Source organism: Hyaena hyaena, unplaced genomic scaffold, assembly GCF_003009895.1.
Source record: "Hyaena hyaena isolate Hyena2069 unplaced genomic scaffold, ASM300989v1 scaffold_987, whole genome shotgun sequence".
NCBI lineage: Eukaryota > Metazoa > Chordata > Mammalia > Carnivora > Hyaenidae > Hyaena > Hyaena hyaena.
Window position 1 is genome coordinate 616945 of NW_024081617.1, and position 6000 is coordinate 622944.

Consider the following 6000-nt stretch of genomic DNA (forward strand, 5'->3'; position numbering starts at 1 on the left):
AGAAATTTTTCTCACGGGTTCTGGAAGCTGTAAAGTTCAAGCTCAAGGTGTTGGCCAGTTTAGTTCCTAGTGAGGACTTTTCCTGGCTTGTAGATAGCTGCTTTTTTTACTGTTTGCTCACATGGTAGAGACAGAGAGCTAGGGTATCTCTTCCTCTTATAAGGTACCATTTCTGTTTGATCAGGGCCCCACCCTTGACCTTCAAACTTACTTAGAGGCCTCATCTCTAAATAGAAACACACTGGAGTCAGTACTTCAGCATATGAAATTTGGAGTATTTAATTCAGGCCATAACATTCCACCCCTGGACCTTCCCTGCTGCCAAATTCATGTCCTTCTTACATTAAGTTGCATTATTTTAAAAATTTATCTGAGAGGGTAGGAAGGAGAGGGATAATCTTAAGCAGGCTTCATGCTCAGCGTGGAGCCTGACGTGGGGCTTGATCCCACAGCCCTGGGATCATGACCTGAACTGAAATCAAGAGTTGGACACTGAACTTACTGAGACACCCACGCATCCCAGAAGTACATTTCATCCTAACAGCCTCCAAAGCCTTAACTTACCCAGAATCAACCTTAAAGTCCCAAGTTTCATCTAAATGTCATTTAAGTCAGATATAGATCAGGCATGAATCAAGGTATCATTTATCCTACAGCAAAATCTCTTTTTTTGTCAACTTGTGAAACTAGGTAAGTTATGTACTTCCAAAATAAAATGATAGATGGGCATAGGATACATACTCCCATTCCAAAAGGAGAAATTAGAAAGAAAATAGGGTCCCACCATGTCCAAAACCTACCAAGGGAAACTATTACATCTTAATGTTGGTGAATAATCCTCTGTGGTTTGATGCTGTACCCTTCAAGACTCACTGGGTTGAGTGTCCCTTTAGGTAGGATGGATGACCCCATTTCTATGGCTCTCTGAGAAGGCCCTGCTAAAACTGAGGAGTGGTGGGCAGCCTTGCCCCTGGACCTGCTGTGGAACTGGCAGCCCTGAAAACCTCTGAATTGCCTTTAGAAGCAATTCCCCTTTTTTGAAAGATAATGCATGTCTGCAGTCTTCCTCATTCCATCTTGTTTGTTCTGTTTACTTTGGTCTCAACTGGCAGTGTTTCTGCTGGTATAATTCCATCTCAATTCCTGGCTTCTGGATCGCTGATTAAATTTATAGTTTACACTGACACTAATCTCTTACCAAATCATTTTTCAGACATACCTTCAGTGCTCTTTTCAGAATAAGTTTTCTCTCCCCTTCTCCTCTTTCCCCCTCATTTTGCAATGTGGAGTAAATGGAATTTTCCACATCTTCAGCTTGGGTTCCTTTTTGCTTAACAATTCTTTCTTCAGCTCATCTTCTGTTTCTTACATTTTACTATAAGCAGTCAGGAGGAACCAAGCCATTTCTTCAACACTTTGCTCTGAAATCTCTGTAGCTAAAATATCCAGTCTCATTAATCACAAGTTCTGCCTTCTACAAAAACACTAGAACATAAATTCAGTCAAGTTCTTTGCCGCTTTATAACTAAGATCATATTTTCTCTGGTTTCCAGTAACCTGTATCTCATTTCCATCTCAGACATCATCAGAAAGGCCTTTAATGTCTAAATTTTTGCCAGTATTATTTTCATGATTCTTTGTATATTCTCAAAGACAGAAGTTTTCTCTCTTCTTTCTGAGCCCTCAGCACAATTACCTTTAACTCCTGTATTTCTATTAGCAGTCACTTCATCTCAGTCTTATGTTCTTCTCCCATGTGGCTCAACACTCTTCCAGCCTCTACCTATCACACTGTTCCAAAGCTGCTTTCACAGTTTTAGGTGTTTGTTAACAGTGGCTCCTTCCTCTCAGTACCAAAATCTGTATTAGTTTGAGAAGACTGTCATAAGAAGTCATAAACGAGGTGGCTTAAATAACAAATTTATTTCCCACAGTTTTTGAGGCTGGGAAGTCTAAGATTGAAGTGCCGACTGATTTGATTCCTGGTGAGGTCTCTCTTCCTGGCTTGTAGATGCCTATCTTCTTGCTGTGTGCTCACATGGCAGAGACAGAGAGATAGGGAGCTGTGGTCTCTTATGTACCGGCCCACTGTATCAGAGTCCTACTTTTACAACTTCATTTAACCTTACTTCCTTGGAGACTCTATTTCCATTAGGGGTTAAGGATTCAACATAATCAATTTTGGAAGGACATACTTCACTCCATAGCACCCCATAAATGTCATGAATGTGGCAAAGCCTTTAGTAGAAATTTACAACTTAACAATTAACAGACAAGCCACGAGTAAAAATACACAGGGGTGGAAAGAACCGTGTAAATACAGTCAGTGTGACTCTCTGGATTTGTTCAGTGTCAGAAATAATAGAGAAAGCCCATAGATACATGTGACCTAGAGGAAGCTTTCATGTGTTAAGCCCACATAGAGCTTGATTCCACATGAGAATACTGACACCAGCAAGTGTAAGGGAGATTCTAAGGAAACTCAGTGATTGTATATAGGATGATTAAGAACCATGTAAGTAGTCTTGGTCCAGTTTGTTGAAAGTATTCTTCTGGGCCATTACTAGGATGTGGAAAGTGCCCTTGGAGACATATCTCCTCCTTGAAAGTGACTTAAAATTTTTATTGATGTGCAATGACATAACATAAAATTAACCATTTTAAAATGTTCCGGGATGCCTGGGTGGCTCAGTTGGTTGAGCATCTGACTGTTGATTTCAGCTTGGGTCATGATCCCAGGGTTGTGGTATCAAGCCTCATGTTGGGCTCCATACTGGGCGTGAAGCCCCTGGGATTCTTCCCCCACCCCACCTTCTCTCTCTCCCTCTGGCTCCTCTCTCTGACTTGCACACGCATTCTAAAAATAAAAAATAGAAAACTTTCTTTAAATGTACAATTCAGTGGCATTTAGTACAGTCAAGTTGTGCAACCAAGGAATCATTAAGTAATTACTCCCCATTTGCTCCTCCCCAGATACAACCACTAACTTGCTTTGTGTCTCTATGGATTTAACTGTTGTGGATACTTTGTATAAATGGGATCATACAGTTAAAAACACTATGACATCAAAATGGCAGAGTAAGGGAAATACATGACTCTCTGCCTGCCCCAAAGCAACTAATGAGCTGCTAAAATCTGCCAGAATTAACTTTTGTTGAACTTTGGAACCTAGTCAGAAGTGGAAAATTTGGTGGAGAGGCTCTTAATTTATGGCAGGAGTGTGCTGCAGATTTTATATTGCACTGTTTAAATATATACAGAGACCTAAAGGAAACCATGAACTTGGAACTAAAAGAACCAGGTCAACAATGTTTGAACTGATAGAAAAATTATAAAAAGGAGTCATACAGAACTTCTGGAGCTGCAAAGTACAAACACTGAAGTGAAAAATTTGTTAGGGGGTTTAATAGCATATTTAAGTAGGCAAAATAGAGACAGTGAACTTGCAGATAATTCAACTGAGATTATCTACTCTGAGGAGCAGGAAAAAAAAAATGCACACAATTTAAGAGACCTGTGGGATACCAACAGATATACTTGCATATACTTGCAGAAAGAAAGGGGAGAGAAAACTTTCAGAAGTCATGTCCAGATACTCCCCAAATTTTATTTTAAAAAGTCCATAAATGTATACAGCCAAGAAGCTATGTAAACTCCAAGCATGATAAAGTCCAAAAAATCCACACCCAGACATATTGTTTAGTAAAATTCTCAAAATCCATACACACAGAATTTTGAAAGCAGTGAGAAGTTGTTACCTAAAAGGGATCGTCAATAAGATTAAGAGCTGTTTTCTCATCAGAAACCATGGAGACCACCAGTTAGTGGGACGACATATTTAAGGTCTTGGAAGAAAATGTTTGCTGAGATTTATATATCCAGCAAAATATCCTTCAAGAATGAGGGAGAAATTAGGAGGTTTCCAGGTTAAAAAGAAAAAAAAAAAAAAAAAAAAAACAACCTGAGAGAGCTCAACAGTAGATCTGCTCTACAAAAAATGCTTCAGGATGAAATGAAAGGACACCACAGCAGCTCTAAACCATAAGAAAGAAAAGTGAACACTAGAAAAGGTAACGTCATAGGCAAATATAAAAGGCACTATTATGGGCAACTGGGTGGGTCAGTGAGTTATTAAGTATCCGACCTTGCTCAGGTCATGATCTCACAGTTCGTAAGTTCGGGCCCTGCATCGGACTCTGCTGTCAGTACGGAGCCTGCTTCAGATCCTCTGTCCCCCTCTTTCTGCCCCTCCCCCACTTGTGCATACTCTCTCAAGAAAAAAAAAACATTGGGGCGCCTGGGTGGCTTAGTCGGTTAAGTGTCCGACTTTCGCTTAGGTCATGATCTCGCGGTTCGTGGGTTCGAGCCCCGCGTCGGGCTCTGTGCTGACTGCCAGCTCAGAGCCTGGAGCCTGTTTCAGTCTGTGACTCCCTCTCTCTCTGACCCTCCCCTGTTCACGCTGTCTCTCTCTCTCTCCTGGAAAAAAAAAAAAAAAAGAAAAAGAAAAAAAACATTTAAAAAGCCAATATTGTACTTCTTATTGGTTTATAACTTCTGCTTTTCCTATGACTTAAGGCAAACACAAGAAAATTATAAATCTATGTCCATGATCATATAGTGTATAACAATGTAATCTGTGAAAATCACAAAGAGGAATTAAAAAGTATAGAAAGCATAGAGTGTATGCTACTGAAACTAAGTAGATTTTTACAAGTTTACTACGTTAATTTTAATCCACAAGGTAAATGCTAATACTAAAAAACTGAAAAGAAGAAAAATAAAAGTGTTACACTACAAAAAAAATCAGTAAATATTAAAAAAGGCAGGAATGGAGGAACAAAAGATACAGACAACAAACAGCTAACTGGTAGAAGTCACTACCTTTCAGTATTCATATTAAATGCATATGGAATAAACTTCAAATTAAAAGGCACAGATTAGTAGACTGGATTAAGAAACCAAGATCTATGTATATGCTTCCTACAAGAGAGTTACTATAGAATAAGAACCTAATGAGGTTGAAAGTAAAAGGATAGAAAAAGATAATTCCATTCAAAGAATAACCAAAAAAAAAAAAAAAAGGCTGTATTAGAGGACAAGCTAGATTTTAAATCAAGAGAGGGTTAATGAAAACAGTGGTACTGGCATGAAAACAGGCTCCTAGATCAATGGAATAGAGAGCCCAGAAATAAACCCATGCATATATGGTCAATCTGTGATAAAGGAGGCAAGATTATACAGTGTGAAAAAGTCTCTTCAGTAAATGGTGTTGAAAGCACTGGACAGCTACGTGTGGAGGAATGAAACTGGACCACTATCTTACACTATATACAAAAACCAAGTCAAAATGAATTAAAGAGTTGAATGTAAGACTCAAAACCATAAAACATAAGAAACATAAGTAGTAAGCTCTTTGACATTAGTCTTAGCAATATTTTTTTTTGCACCATTCTCCTCAGGCAAGGGCAATAACAGCTAAATTAAAAGATGGGATTATGACAAACTAAAAAGCTTCTGCACAGCTCAAGGAAACCATCAACAAAATAAAAAAGCAATCTACTAAATGGGAGAAGATATTTACAAATCCTACATCCTATAACGGGTTAATATCTAAAAAATATAGAGTGTACACAACTTAATATTCAAAAAACAGACAACGAGGGGTGGCTGGGTGGCTCAGTCGGTTGAGAGTGACTCTTGATTTTGGCTCAGGTCATGATTCCAGGATTGAGTCCCGCATGAGGCTCCGTGCTAAGTGTGGAGCCTACTTGAGATTGTCTGTCTCTCAGCAGAGAAGGACAAATATCATATGTTTGCACGTATAGGAGGATTAGGAGGAACTTAACAGAGGACCATGGGGGAGAAGAGGGGGGAAATGGTGGGGGAAAGGGGGAGAGGCAAACCATGAGAGACTCTTGAATGCTGACAAAAACTAAGGACTGATGGATGTGGGGGGGGAGGGGGGAATGGGCACGGAGGGGGGCACCTGTGGGGTGGAGC

At 39.5% G+C, this 6000-nt stretch overlaps 1 protein-coding gene and 1 long non-coding RNA gene across 6 annotated transcripts in view; one reads left to right on the plus strand and one right to left on the minus strand.

The window, feature by feature from the left end:
- The window catches only part of ZNF169 (zinc finger protein 169), a 53343-nt gene that overhangs the window by 23349 nt on the left and 23994 nt on the right, over positions 1-6000 (plus strand). The window lies entirely within an intron of this gene.
- The window catches only part of LOC120223368, a 74101-nt gene continuing 70921 nt past the window's right edge, over positions 2821-6000 (minus strand). The window contains exon 3 of the long non-coding RNA XR_005526277.1: positions 2821-2857. This is a non-coding gene — a long non-coding RNA (uncharacterized LOC120223368). The remainder of the gene's footprint in view (positions 2858-6000) is intronic.